Source organism: Oryx dammah, unplaced genomic scaffold (assembly GCF_014754425.2).
Source record: "Oryx dammah isolate SB20612 unplaced genomic scaffold, SCBI_Odam_1.1 HiC_scaffold_2, whole genome shotgun sequence".
NCBI lineage: Eukaryota > Metazoa > Chordata > Mammalia > Artiodactyla > Bovidae > Oryx > Oryx dammah.
In genome coordinates this window covers 161,427,986-161,444,569 of record NW_024070186.1, presented here as the reverse complement: position 1 = coordinate 161,444,569, position 16,584 = coordinate 161,427,986, and positions in this window count along the sequence as shown.

Genomic DNA, 16,584 nt, shown 5'->3' with positions numbered 1-16,584 from the left:
ATTCTCCAGGCAAGAATACTGGAGTGGGTCGTCATTCCCTTCTCCAGGGGATCTTTCTGACCCAGGGGTTGAACCCAGGTCTCCTGCATTGCAGGCAGATTCTTTACTGTCTGACCACCAGGGAAGGCTTTTTTTTTTTTTTTTTTGCAAAATATCTGGTCAAATCTGTGCCCACTTTTTTCCTATGGGTTATCTTTCTCTAGATGAATTTGTGGGAGTAAGTTTCATATCTCAGATATGAGTCTTTTTATCAGATAAATATATGGCAATGCTTATCCTCTGTGCCTGCATCTTTTATTCTCTTGAAGGTGCCTTTTGATGAACAGAAATTCTTAATATCAATAAGACCCAATTTATCAATTTTTCTTTATGGCTCGTGTGCTTTGTTCTAAGAAATCTTTGCGTACCCTAAGGTCATGAAAATATTCTATGTTACCTATTAGAAATGTTACTTTAAAGTCTCACATTTAGATCTAAAATCCACCTGGAACTGATTTTTGGTTTATAATGTGACAAGTCAAGATGGATTTTTCCCATATGAATAACTAGTGGACTCCAGGTCATTTACTGAGAAGCGTCCTCTCCCACTGCTCTGTGGCGCCTCTTTGATATAAATAAAATATCTGCATGTATGGGAAAAATAATAATGCAAACTTCAGATATGAAAAAAGAAGTGATAGATGATGGCACAGTAGGAAATTAACTTCTCAAGTCTAGCGAGATCTTGCTATTTACAGACAATGTCACCTTAGGTGAGCACCAACCCTCCTATTCAAGCTTCTCATGAATTGGGAATTGAGTCTAAGCACACAGTGGTATGTGGGTGTGGTCTCTGCCCACAAATTTCTAACCCAGCCAAAATGACACTGATAGGTACATTTTCCTCCCTCATTCTACTGGTGAGCGAACAGAGATTCACAGGTGCTAAACAACATGCCCAAGTTCACTAACCTTGGAAAATGTTGACGCTGCTGCCTAATCCCCAATCCACGCTTCTCAGCTCTGCCCTCTGCTGCTCATGCCTGGGCAGGTGGGGAAAGTTTCTGGAGAGGAGGTGCCATTGTCTCAGCAGTAAAGAATCTGCCTGCCAGTACAGGAGACAGGAGTTCAATTCCTGGGTCAGGAAGATACCTTGAAGAAGGAAATGGCAACCCACTCCAGTATGCCTGCCTGAGAAATCCCACGGACAGAGAAGCCTGGCAGGCTGCAGTGCATGGGGTTGCAAAGAGTTGAACATGACTTAGCAACTAAACAACAACAAGGGAAAAACAGGAATAGAGCATGCATGATTTTCAGGTTCCCTATCTGCTCAAAGTGAGCAGACAGAAACCAGCATTCACTCAAAATCATAGTATCATAAGTAGAAGTCCCAGCTCTAGTTTAAATTTGAAAATGGCTCAAAGGAAGATGTCCGTGATACAAAGAAAAAAGTCAGGCAGATACACAAAGTCTTCAGGAATCAGATAAATTATGGTCTTATACATCTATGTCCATATTGCATGTATGTACATATTTATGTCCATATTGTCTAATTTAATAAAATTGCTCTATGTTTCATCACTTTATAAAGTCACACCCTCCTCATATATAACCATTGAAAGTGAAAGTATTAGTCACTCAGTTGTGTCCCACTCTTTGGCACCCCAGGCTCCTCTGTCTACAGGATTCTCCAGGCAAGAATACTGGAATGGGTTTCCATGCCCTCCTCCAGGGAATCTTTCTGACCCAGGAATTGAACCCTCTGCATTGCAGGCAGATTCTTTACTGTCTGAGCCACCAGGGAATGGCATACATAATCACTGAAAAGCATTAAATGATATTACCAAAATGTAGATGGCTCAGACAGTTTAAAAGCATGACGAAGCATTATGAACCCCTAGGTAAACTTCAGGATGAATGAACCCTGATGATATTCACTGTGGCATATAAGCACTAAGTTCTATCTAGCTTTATCTGACAGTAGTGTCATCAATCACTAGATTATACTTAAGTGAAAATAATAATACAGAGAGACAGAAATTGCGAGAGACTTTTTTTAACCTTAAGTGGGACTTCTGGTTCAAAACAGCAGACTAAGTACACGCATTTCTCTCCTCCTAAAAACCCGTTAAAATGACAGTGAAGGAATTTTAAAAGCCATAGATCTGTAAAAACTAAAACAAGAGGAATCATGGGTTAAAGATAGATTTTAATAAATCCTTGGAGGAGTGTGGTGAGGAAGTGGGAACAGGAAGCAGGGTAGGATAAATTCCAGCAAAGACAACATGAGAAATGAGAGGGATCAGCCACCCAGGAAACCAATCTGCCTTCAGAAAGCCCAGAGAGCCTGAAAATGTGAAGTCCAGTGAAATCCCCAACATCCATCAGGGAAATCCAAGGATTACAGCTGTACAGTGTACACTGGACCAGCAGAAATCTTAGAAAAGTGTCATCAGAAAAAATAAAAAAGACTTTGACCACATACGTAACATAAGAAAAATCTTGAAAAAACATTTAAGAGACAACAAAGATAAATAGTTTGAAAAAAAGGCGGGGGGAAAGGCAACTACAAACTCCAGGGGAAAAAGAAATAAAATATCATCTTAGTATAGCTCTGAAAGGAACATTATTTACAAAGCCAAAATAATTAATTTCTATTTATTATATTTACCATATATAGTAAAAATGACAATCTGTCAAAGTTGAGAGACGAGGCAGTATGGGATGGAAATGAAATTAAATCTCATCTAGCAAAGCCAGAAATCTGAATTAATAATAACTGAAGTTGATCAAGAACCACAGACATACCCATAGTTTCTGAGTCATGGTGCCAAGTCCCACCAGGGGCTTGACACTAAAAGAATTCAAGGTTATTATTGCCTCTGGGCAGTGAACCAAGATAGAAATAATTTTTTGTTCATTATAAGCCTTTTTGTATTACTTTATGTTTTTATCTTTTTAAATTTATTTTTAATTGGAGGAAAACTGCTTTACAATGCTGTGTTGATTCCTGTCATACAGCAACACAAATCGGCCATAATTATACATATAATGGGCTTCCCAGGCAGCACTAGTGGTAAAGAACCGTCCTGCCAAAGCAGGACACACAATGAGAGACAGGTTCAGTTCCTTGGTCAGGAAGATCCCCTGGAGCAGGGCATGGCAACCCACTCCAGTATCTTGCCTGGAGAATTCCATAGACAGAGGAGCATGGCGTGCTACAGTCTGTAGGGTTGCAAAGAGTCAGACACAGCTAAAGCGACTTAGCAGATATATATACCACCTCTGTATTGAGCCTCCCTCCTCTCCCCTCAACCCCACCCCTCCAGGTCATCAAAGAGCACCAGGCTGGGCTCCCGGTGTTACCCAGCAACTGCCTAGCAGCTATCTGTCTTACCCACAGTGGTGTATATATGTCAGTGCTACTTTCTCCACTTGTCCCCCAGTCTCCCTCAGCCACCATGTCCACAAGCCCATTCTCTATATCTGAGTCTCCATTCCTTCCCTGCAAATAGGTTCGATACCATTTCTTTTACATTCCATATATACACATTGCTGCTAAGTCGTGTCAGTCGTGTCTGACTCTGTGCGACCCCATAGACGGCAGCCCACCAGGCTCCCCCATCCCTGGGATTCTCCAGGCAAGAACACTGGAGTGGGTTGCCATTTCCTTCTCCAATGCATGAAAATGAAAAGTGAAAGTGAAGTCGCTCAGTCGCATCCAACTCTTCGTGACCCCATGGACTGCAGCCTTCCAGGCTCCTCCATCCAAGGGATTTTCCAGGCAAGAGTACTGGAGTGGGGTGCCATTGCCTTCTCCATATATATATATGTGTTAATATACAATATTTGTTTTTCTCTTTCTGACTTCCTTCACTCTGTATAACAGGCTCTAGATTCATCCACCATCACTACAGCTGACTCAGCCACAAGAATGACCATGTAAAATTACTTGTATTTCAAAGGCAGTATGAGAGGAAGCAGGACACTGCTGTGCTGTTACGCTATATATGCTGTATCACCATCTACAAGATTGTATGCTGTGCAAAACAAGAAGAGCTGAACAAAACAAAGAGGTGACTCATGTCTATGAGAAAAAATTAATTGTACGATATCATTCCAGCACATTCTAGTGTACATTTTGGTCTTGTTTTCTTTCTCCTCATTGTTGGTAAGAGGCTGTGAACTGTACTATTTCCAGCTAGTTACCCATGTTGGAGAAGAAATTTAAAAAAAGAAAAAGTATGAGAAGAAAGCAGGGGAGAAAGAGCATTTGTGAATTACAGTTGTCCAAAATAAATAAATAAATAAATAGCCTAGCTGGTCTTATTTGTGAAGCATAATTGCCTTTATCATATGGACGTATTCTTTCCCATTTTCTTTGTATAAAATTTTTATTAAACTTAAATGTCTTTTTTTATAATGGTGTGACTAAGCCAGTGGACTCACATGGTATGCTCTTTTGGGGTCCTCCTTAACTTTTTCAGATTCTTAACCCTTTTTAAACTGTTTTGGAAAAATGAAAAAAATAAAATAACTTGTATTTTAAGACCCTTGGGCACAGTGTCTATGTCTGAGATCAGGTATGTGTTAGTTAATGCACCAAAAAGTCTGGAATAAATACTCCACACCATCAAAGGGGAGGGGGTAATGGGTACCCTCAGGAAAGGGTGAGGTGAGGAGAAAAGAGAATATACACCTTTCTTCTAAGAACTTTTCTGCTCTTTTCATTTGTTTCACCCACAAGTAAGTGTTACTTTTGTGATTCTATTTTAAGTGGGTGGTGGGAAGGATGGTGGGAAGAGAATCAGGAGCCCAGGATATGGAACAGATTCAAGAGAAGAGAGAAAAGGTCTGCACACCTGAGTACCCAGGAAAATCTCCTGGTCTGAGCACAGAAATGAGACTTGTCAAGCACCACCCTCAACCCTGCCAGGCATGAAATGCAAGCAGAGTAATGACAGTGACTAGCCTGGGGACCCACCAACTGAAATTTAATAAGCGAGTAACCAACTCCATTGCCAAGCCCCAGGAACAGCCGGGTTTCTTTTTTTTTTTTTTCCCACTGAGAAGCTTAAGTGGAAGTGAAAATACTAATTTCATATTTCTGTTCCAACCAGCCAACTGAGATTCCCAAAGTTTTGCTAAGATGCCAGCCATGGGAGAGGTGAAATAAGCCTCACTCCCAGTGGCTGCTGCTTCTCGAAATGATTCTTCTCACTTTACACCAAATTATCTTGCAAACCCCGATGATAGGAGAGAATATGGAGGAGATTAAAGGCTGTTTTGACCCAGCGGTGATCTGATACTTCGCCTTGAGGTCTTACAGAGAGCAGCACAGAGTGGGGGCTGCAGCCGACAGAGAGAGAGCATAAAGAATCCACTGGTGCAGGGCAGCACAGGAAAGGCATGCTCTCTGGGAAATGACCCGTGCATCTGACTTAACCTTTTAAGATAAATCTCCCATCATCACAATTCTACAAGGTCCCTCCCTTTCATAAAAGAGTGTCTGGTAAAAGCTTGTATCCAAATCAGCAAAGATTCTAAATTGTCTTTACGATTCATTCAAAAAATTCAGTGTAACTCCCTGTTTGGGCTTCCCAGGTTCCTCAGTGGTAAAGAATCCACCTGCAAATGCAGGAGAAGCAGGTTCAATCCCTGGGTCAGGAAGACCCCCTGGAGAAAAGAATGACACCCACTCCAGTGTTCTTGCCTGGGAAATCCCATGTGCAGAGGAGCCTGGCAGGCTACAGTCCACGGGGACACAAAAGAGTTGGACATGACTTAGCAACGGAACAACTCCCTGTTTGGAATCTTAAATGGCTGTCATCACCTACAGAAAGAGCATGAGCCAGATTTGTACATACAGTAACAACAGTGGCAAACATTTAGCACTTACTGTATGCCAGGCATTGTTCTAAGCATTCTACAAACACTAACTCAGTTATACCTCATAATAACCCTATGAGGGAAGGACTATCATGATCTCGTTTTACAGATGAAAAAAAAATTAAGCCACAGAGACACTGGGTCATTTGTCCAGGGTCACAAAGATAAAAAGTGGTTCAGCAATTTGACCCCAGAGTCTCCGTTCTACCTCTCAATACTTCCACGTGCCTGTTTAAGTGGCACCTCAAACCTAAAATGTCCTGAATGGACTCTTGATATGCTCCCGAAGCTTCTTCTCCTTTGTTGATGCTGCCGTTCAAGTTGCTCTGTTGTGTCTGACACTTTGCAACCCCATGGACTGTAGCCCGTCAGGCTCTTCTGTCCATGGGACTCCCCAGGCATGAATACTGGAGTGAGTGCCATCTCCTTCTCCAGGGGATCTTCCCACCCAGGGACTGAACCCATGTCTCCTGCCTTGGCAGGCAGATTCTATACTACTGAGCCACCAGGGAAGCCTCATCTTCTCCCTTCCCTCTCCCCCCAAAAAGCTTGTTTCTTTCTAAATCTTCTCACCTCAGGTGATGACAACGCCATGCTTTGTATTAGTTTATTTTATTTTTGGCTGTGCTGGGTCTTCATTAGTGTGGGCAGGCTTTCTCTAGTTGTGGCGAGCCAGGACTGCTCTCTAGTTGCGGAGTGCAGGCTTCTCGTTGCAGTGGCTTCTTGTCGCTGAGCCCAGGCCCTACAGCACGAGGCTCAGTAGTTGTGGCACACAGGCCCTAGTTGCCCACAGTATGCAGGACTTCCTAGAGTAAGGGTCAAACCCATGTCCTCTGCTTTGGCAGATAGACACCCAACCACTGGACCACCAGGGAAGTCAGACAACTCCATCCTTAACTGCTCAGACGCAAATCCCTGAAGGCATCCTTGACTCCTCTGTTATTTTCACATGCTCCACAACCAACCTATTAGGAAAGCCCATCTTCAACATCTACCTTCAGAATACATTGAGTTTTACCACTTCTTATCACCTCCAGGGGCCTAAGCCACCGTAATCTCTCTGAATCATGCCATTGATAGCCTCCCCATGGATTTCAGTTTACACCATTCTGACTCCCAAAGTGAAAGTCCAAGCAGTCACAAGGTCCCCTGAAGCCCTTCAGTCCTCCTCATCTCGTTCTCATCCTTTATTCTTTCCACTGCAGCCACACTAGCCCTGTTGCTTGTCTTTTTTTTCAAACCTTTTATGTTATACTGGAGTATAGCCAATTGAAAACAATGTTGTGATAGTTTCAGGTGGACAGCAAAGGGACTCAGCCATACATACACATGTACCCATTCTCCTCCAAACTCTCCTCCCATCCAGACCATCACATAACATTGAGCAGAGTGCCCTGTGCTAAACAGCAAGTTCTTGTTGGTTATCCATTTTAAATGGCTGATTCATGTTGATGTATGGCAAAAGTCTTCACAATATTGTGAAGTAACTGTCCTCCAATTGAAATAAATAAATTTAAACATATGTGTGTGTGTGGATACACATATATAGCAGTGTGTTCATGCCCATTCCAAACTCCCTAACTATCCCTTCCCCCGTGCTTCTTGCTGGCAGCCATAAGTTCATTCTCGAAGTCTGAAGTCTGTGAGTCGGTTCCTGTTTTGTAAGTAAGTTCATTTGTATCATTTCTTTTTAGATTCCGCATATAAGGGACATCTTACCATACTTCTCCTTCTCTGTCTGACTCACCTCACTCAATATGACACTTTCTAGGTGCATCCACGTTGCTGCGAACGGCATGATCTCATTCTTTTCTGTGGCCGAGTAATATTCCACTGTGTATATGTGCCACGTTCTCTTTGTCCATTCCTCTGTCAATGGACATCTAGGTTGCTTCCATGTCTTGGCTATTGTAAACAGTGCTGCAATGAACATCTGGGTGCATGTATCTTTTCAGATCATGTTTTTCTCCAGATGTATGCCCAGGACTGGGACTGCAGGGTCCTTGTTGCTCTTCTTGAACACAACAGACACGTCTCTACCTCAGGCCCTTTGTACCTGCTGCTATCTCTGCCTGGAATGTCTTTTCCTGGTTATCAACACATCTCACCCCCTCATCTCCTCCATGTTCAGGTACCATCATTTCATCCTTGACCATCCTGCTGAAATTGAAACCCCTCAACCCTGCAATGTACTATCCACCTTCTCTGTTTTATTTTTCTCTGGAGTACCTATCACCCAGAATAGTACCTAACACAGAGTAGCTACTGTAATATCAATAAATATGTCTTCAATTGGTGAATAAGTTAAATACCATTTCTGACAACAAACTCCATGCTTTTTAGGATGCTGATAAGCGCTATTTTTTTAACTTTTTTATTTTGTATTGGGTATAGCTGATCAACAAACAATGTTGTGATAGTTTCAGGTGAATAGCAAAGGGACTCAAGAACTGTTTTTTTAAGTTAACTAAATTATGCACATTTTTCCACTCCAGTAGTAAAGATCCTTTAATGATCTGAGTGTGTGGTATTTCCCAATTGTTTTTTTAACCTCAAAACTCTTTTGTCAGATTAGTGCTTCTTGGAAAATTCTAGGCTAAAGAGATATAGTGGGCCCTAACTGGAGTAGGAAAGTGAAAGGGAAAGAATTCTGTTGAGGAAGGCAAAGATGGTTCCTTTCACATGCCAGCTGCAATTCCTTGATTTCCTAAAGCAGTGCGTGGAGGACGATCGTGAAGATCTGACCAGGACAGAGGCTGGGATTCATTAGTGATGTCTGCACAGAGCACCGCATGAGGGGACAGCAGCACGGGAATCTGCCTTCCCAGTGCACGGGCTTTACTGACAAATCCAGAAGGATCAAGACGTGGGATTTCCCTTCTCCTTGTCTATGGCCTTTATTTTAACAAGAGAGGAATTTCACAAGAAATTTCTTGCAAGGGCAAGAAATATGGAGAAGAAACATTCAATAAAATCTCATAGGTCCCAACACCAGGCTCTAAGTACTGCTTTGTTTTGCTAATCAATAGAGTAAAACGTGGTCTTTAAAGAAGTCAGGGGAAACATCTACAGATACAGCGTTGAGGAGAAAAATAGCACCCTAATGTTTACTACCCCAATCAGTTACCTTTTGTACAAGTAAAAGCGCCCCTGCTCGCACCATGAAAGGTAAGCAGGTGTTTAGAGGCTCCATGGGCTCAGCTGGTAAGGAAGCTGCAATGCAGGCAGATCCGCTGGAGAAAGGACAGGCTCCCCACTCCAGTATTCTTTGGCTTCCCTGGTGGCTCAGCTGGTAAAGAATCCGCCTGCAATGTGGGAGACCTGGGTTCGATCCCTAGATTGGGAAGATCCCCTAGAGAAGGGAAAGGCTTTACCCACTCCAGTATTCTGGCCTGGAGAATCCCATGGACTCTGTAGTCCATGGGGTCGCAAAGAGTCAGACACAACTGAGAGACTGTCACTTTCACTTTAGAGGCTCCACGGGAAGAATTCCTGCCAGGATTACTGATTCATAATAGAAGCCCATGCAGTGCGAGGCTCAGTATAAGGAATGCTGATTTCTCTTCAACACAAGCCCTGGCTTCTGTAATCCAGTGCTGCAGATAAAACGAGCCCCACGCAGACTCAGACACATCGCACCCACTTGGTCCCAGACTGATTCAAGTAAACCAGCATTCTTCAAGGCCGCCAATTCAGACTGCTCCAAGCAGTGCAGTAACCACCCAGTCTCCATCCACGTGCAAGCTCACCTGGAGAATACCACACAGTGCAGGTGGGTCAAAACCTCCCTGGGAAAAGCAAAACTCCTCCAAATCATAAAGCAAAGTGACTCACTGAAAAAAAAAGAGAAAGGACGTGAGGAAGCAAATTTCACAAAACTAGATCCAAGCTGCCAACAACTACACAAAGAGGTTCAAATTCATGGGGAACAAGGGAAATGTAAATGAAGGCATCTCTCTATATTGTTGGAGAAAAATCCTTTCATCTGGCTAACCTCCACCCATCCTCCAGGTCTCAGCTGAAACTCCTCTTCCATGAAGATGTTCTTTTCTTCATAGCTCTCATCCCGTTATGATGGACATATGTTGTGTGTTTTAGTTTAATTTCTGTCCTCTCTACCAGCCCACGAGCTCCACGAAGGCAGCTACAATGTCTGACCTACCCACTGGCATGTCCTCAAGACTTAGAAGAGCACCTGGTGAAAGTTGGTGATAATAAATATCTGTTCAATGAATGAAGTACAATCAGCTCTTTGCAGCAGCTCTGGGACAGGATTTTGCATCCGTGTTCACATCACCAAGACAGACCAGCCTTCCCTTGGAAAGTACATTGAACTGAAGGGCACAGCTGTTTCCTTCTACTCCTGCTGCCCCAAAGAGAAAGAGGCCAAAGGCTGTTCCAAACCCCACACACCTATCTGGAGATAAACGCAAGAGGATTACCTAACACGTTTCCACAGGAGTATCACTGGGGGAGTTTAATGTTTCTAAAAGGTATAGCAGAGGATGCTACCAAAATGTAAATTCTCCCAAAACTTAAGCCTTTAAATTCTACTGCACAGGGGCTGTCATAAAGTAATATTTTGTGAGCTACAGATTCCAATAAAACTCACTCTGAGATGATGAAGGCTTTCTTGGTAGCCTAAGGACTGGTGTATGAATAATCTGCCAGCATTATGCTGTGTCACTTAAATATTCCTTTGGAGATTTGTCAGAAGAAAATTTAAGTAAAATTAAAGTTCAAATGGAAATGAAAAATTAAGTTATGATCAAAGCTATAATCTCATATTGGATTTTTTAAAAGCTGTAGAGAAAAGTCCCATTAAAGATTTCCTGGTTTGTATTTATGGATCCAAGCAGAGGTATTCCCACTGTGCCCTGCTTAAAAGGCTGATGTGCAGAGTCTGGGCCTCCTCCTTTATTTAGATGCTGAACCTGCTGTGGGGGGAAACAGCATCTCGGTTTCTACAGGCAATCCAATTTTAATCATTTTTGCTTTATTGGAATTTTCATAGGAGTCCAGGTACAAGAGGTTCAGAATTAATCTAAGTCATAAACAAAGCAAAAATGGAAAGGAATAGAGTGAATGATAACTCAACATCTATAAGTCATGGTTCTTTTTTCCTAAAATAAGCACCATGGTGTGGGATAGCGGAGGGGACCAAAGCACTGTTTGCATCCAAACCCCTTAAAGTCAGAGCATGTCTGAAGTTTATCTAAAACACCAGCATCTGTGACTCCCACAAACAGCTTTTCTCTAAAGTTTCAGAATATTCCTTGCCACTTATCAAACTGAGGGAAGTAGCTGTGATGGAAAGAGATGGTGACAGCAAGTAGAAGTCTGGAATCCCCTGGAAAGAGACCCAGCTTGACATGGAACTGAAATGCACACTCCCAAATAAAGCATTAACCATAGATTGAGCCCTGTGTGGACCGTCCACGTAGAATGCACTGCCAGTGTGACTCAGGGGCTAGAGCCTCACAGAAAATCCCAGAGAGAACAAGGGTGATATCCAGTGTGCCCTGTGCTGTGCAGATCCATCAATACCAAGATGATCACATTAATGAAACTAGTGAATCATCCTCTCTAGTCTAGACTAACAGCCTCTCAGAGTATAAGCTTATGGCAGGTTTTTTCCCAATCAAAAATGAGAAAGATTATTTTCTAACTTTAAGTTTTCTTATTAACCAAAAGAATACTTCAAAGTATACAGAAACTATAAAACATATTTGGTTAAGCTAAAAGAAGGTGAGAAAGGAGAAATAGAGGAACAAAGGACAGAAAATACAAATAAAAAATAAAACCCAAGAAAGTAGACTTAAATATAAATCATATCAGTAACTGCATTAAATGTAAATGGTCCAAACACTCCTTATAAAAGGCACAGATTGACAGACTGAACTAGAAAGCAACATCGATTATATTGCTGTTTATGAGAAACACAAGCAAAAGAGCAAGAAAGGATGTGCAAAATGGAAGCGAGAGTCACTTTGTAAACCAATCTCCAAGGTAAGATCCCATCACATTTCCATATTCTATTCACTGAAAGGGATTCACAAGATTCAGCTCATACTCAAGTGATGGGGATTACACAAGGATGTGAATACCAAGAGGCAGATACAACTGGGAACCATTTCAGAGGCTGTCAAATAAAGCTAGTGAGGGTGATCAAGGGGGGAAAAAGAGAAAACACAAAATATCAGTATCAGGAGTTAAAGACGTGGTATCAGTACAGATCGTATAGATACTCTTAGGATAATAAGGAGATAAAATGAAGAACATCATGTCAACAATCTAGATGAAGTGGACAAATTCCCTGAAAGACAACAGTACCAAAACAGAGACAAAGAAGACATTTAAAATATAAATAGCCCTATAGGGCTTCCCAGGTGGCACTAGTGCTAAAGAACCCACTTGCGGGTGCAGGAGAGGCAGGGGGCACAGCTTTGATCTCTGGGTTAGGAAGAGCCTCTGGAGCAAGAAATGGCAACTGATTTCAGTATTCCTGCCTGGAAAACTCCATGGACAGGAGCCTGGCAGACTACAGCACGTGGGGTTGCAAAGCATCGGACATGACTGAGCGCACACACACACATAGCTAGTAAACAAATTGAACCCATAATTTAATATTTCCCAACAAAGAATAGACCCAGTCCCAGATGTCTTCACTGGTAAATTCTATCAAACACCTAAGAAACAAATAATACAAATATACCCACACTCAGAAAATGAGAGAACATTTCCAATTAATTCTACAAAGCCAGCCACATATAAAACAGCAAAAACAAAACCACATACCAATATTCTTCATAAACATTGATATAAACATCCTCCATAAAATATTTGCAAATCAAATCCAGAAATATATAAAAGGGATAACGCAACAGGAACGAATGAGGTTTATCTCAGGAATGCAAAGTTGGTTCAACATTCAAAATGCAATTAGTGTAGTTCATCACATCAAGGAAAAAAGGAAAATCATGATTTTTCTCAACAAGATTTAAGAAAAATACCTGACAAAATTTAACACCCATTCATGATTAAAAAAAAAAATAAAGACTCTCAGCAAACTAGGAATAGAAGGAAACTTCTTCAATATGATAAGGAGCATCATTTTAAAACTTATGCTAACATCATACTTACTGGAAAACAATAAATGCTTTTCATTTAAGATAAGGAATAAAGCAAGGATGTCCATTATCACTTCTTTTACTCAGCATTTTGCTGGAATTCCTATTAGTGTAATAAGGCAAGAAAAATAAAAAGCATAAAGATTATAAGAGAAAGAAGCAAACTGTCATTATTTTCAAATAACAAGATTGTATACATAGAAAAATCTGTAAATCTATAAAAACTTCAACATAATTAAGGAGTTCTGCAATATTTATAGACATGGAGTCAATATATATAAGTCAATTAAATTTTTATATACTAGGAGCAATTGGAAAATAACATTTTAAAACAATACCATTTAAAAGAGTATCAAAAGACATCAAATAACTAGGAATAAATCTGAAAGATTTATAAGACCTCTACACTGAAGATTACTTAAAGACAACCAAAATAAAACAGATATAACATGCTCATGGATTGGAAGGTTCAATATTGTTAAAGCATCAGTCTTCCCCAAACTGATCTATATATTCAATGCAATCCCAAACATGATCTCAAAAGAGTTTCTTATGAAACTCAACAATCTAACTCTAAAATATATATGGAAATGCAAGCGACCTAAAATAGCCAAAATAATCTTGAAAAAGAAAAACAAGACTGAAAGGCTTACACATCCTGCTTTCAAGACATAATATAAAGTCATATTAACAAAGATAGTGTGGTACTGGCATAAGGACGGATAATAGATCAATTTGCACAAATTAGAGAATTCAAAAATAGATCCACACATATAAGATTAATAGGCCTTTTATAAAGACACCAAATCAATTCAACGAGGAGAGGAGTGTTTTCTTAACAACTAGTGGCAACACAACTAGACATCCATATGGGAATAAAAGAAACTGACCTTTACTTCACACCAAACACAAAAATTAATTTGACATAGATCAGAGACTTAAACACAAAGTTGAAATGACAAAACTTCTATGAAAAAAAAATAAAAGAATATCCTTTGTAATCCCAAGGGTTAGCAAAGTTTCTTAGACAAACACAGAACGCACTAACTAAAAAAGAAAAAATGACAAATTGGAATTCATCAAAATTTTAAGTGGTGTTGCATCAAAGAACATCACTGAGAAAATGACAAGACAAGCCATGGACGGAAAGAAAATGCTTGCAACATGCGTGTGTGACAATGGACTGTTACCCTGAATGTCTAAGAACCCCTGCAAATCGATGGAAAAAGGTGAACAACCCCATGGAAAAATGGACAAAGACTTGAACATAAACTTTCCAAAAGAAGATAAGGAAACAGCCAACAAGCACAGGAAAATCTGTTCAAGCTTATTTAATCAACCTTATTTGGGAAATGCAAATTAAAACCATGATGAAATATCACTTCACATTGGATGAGATGGCTGTAACAAAAAAAAATGACAATAGTAGATATTGGTGAGCCTATGGGATAACTGAAACTCTCCTTCATTGTTTATGAGAACGTAAAATGGTACGACTTTTGAAAATGCTTTGGCAATTTCTTACTAAGCTAAGTACACACCTACCCTATGACCCAGCAATTCTACTCAAACACAAAGCAATTCCACTGTGTATTTACTGAATGCAAAGACTTGGGAATAATTGTTTATAGGAGCTTTATTCAGAATAGCAAAAAACTAGAAACAAAAACCCACCTACTGGCAGATGAATAAACAAATTATGGACTATTCATAGAATGGACCACTGCTCATCAATAAAAGATAAAAAGAGAAAGACTGATACATACATGAATCAGTCTCTAAAACATTTTGCTGTGGGGGAAAAAAGGCCAGGCAAAAAGGAAAACATACTATACAATTCCACTTACATGAAGCCCAAGAACTCACAAACTTAATCTATGGTGATGGAGATCAGAACAGTGGTTTCTCCTAAGAGGTGATAGGATGGTATTAGCAGGGTCATCGGGGCCTTTCTAGGGCTCTGAAAACATTCTACATCCTGTTTGGCATGATGGTTACATGGAGGTACACAACTGTCAAAATTCATCAAGCTTAAGATCTGCGTTTGATGTATGCTTTTTGAAAATCAAGTAGAACACACAAATTCAGATTTCTCTAACAATGCATTCTGCAGTATACTGAATTTTTTCAACACTCCCAGTGTCATTTTTGTTTCTTTTTTGCCTTCTGATTTCTGAGTTTCTTCCAAGACACTCCCTGGCATACTATGCAGTCTTCATGAATGTTTCTGGCCATGCTATACTTTGGGGAAATCTAGAAATCCAACTCTATGATTTTGAGACTTATTTACTGTTAACACTCCCTCAAGATTTGATTTTACTATTACTTCAAAATTAAATACACTTCCTAACCCTTACAAATAGCTGTGAAAAGAAGAGAGGCGAAAAGGAAAGGAGAAAAGGAAAGATATAAGCATCTGAATGCAGAGTTCCAAAGAATAGCAAGGAGAGATAAGAAAGCCTTCCTCAGTGATCAATGCAAAGAAATAGAGGAAAACAACAGAATGGGAAAGACTAGATATCTCTTCAAGAAAATTAGAGATACCAAGGGAACATTTCAGGCAAAGATGGGCTCAATAAAGGACAGAAATGGTATGGACCTCACAGAAGCAGAAGATATTAAGAAGAAGTGGCAAGAATACACAGAACTGTACAAAAAAGAGTTTCATGACCCAGATAATCACGATGCTGTGATCACTCACCTAAAGCCAGACATCCTAGAATGTGAAGTCAAGTGGGCCTTAGAAAGCATCACTACGAACAAGGCTAGTGGAGGTGATGGAATTCCAGTTGAGCTCTTTCAAATCCTGAAAGATGATGCTGTGAAAGTGCTGCACTCAATATGCCAGCACATTTGGAAAGCTCAGCAGTGGCCACAGGACTGGAAAAGGTCAGTTTTCATTCCACTCCCAAAGAAAGGCAATGTCAAAGAATGCTCAAACTACCACACAATTGCACTCATCTCACATGCTAGTAAAGTAATGTTCAAAATTCTCCAAGCCAGGCTTCAGCAATACATGAACTGTGAACTCCCTGATGTTCAAGCTGGATTTAGAAAAGGCAGAGGAACCAGAGATCAAATTGCCAACATCCGCTGGATCATGGAAAAAGCAAGAGAGTTCCAGAAAAACATCTATTTCTGCTTTCTTGACTATGCCAAAGCCTTTGACTGTGTGGATCACAATAAACCATGGAAAATTCTGAAAGAGATGGGAATACCAGACCACCTGACCTCCCTCTTGAGAAACCTGTATGCAGGTCAGGAAGCAACAGTTAGAACTGGACATGGAACAACAGACTGGTTCCAAACAGGAAAAGGAGTATGTCAAGGCTGTATATTGTCACCCTGCTTATTTAACTTATGTGCAGAGTACATCATGAGAAACGCTGGGCTGGAAGAAGCACAAGCTGGAATCAAGATTGCCAGGAGAAATATCAATAACCTCAGATATGCAGATGACACTACCCTTTTGGTAGAAAGATAAGAAGAACTAAAGAGCCTCTTGGTGAAAGTGAACGAGGAGAGTGAAAAAGTTGGCTTAAAGCTCAACATTCAGAAAATGAAGATCATGGCATCTGGTCCCATC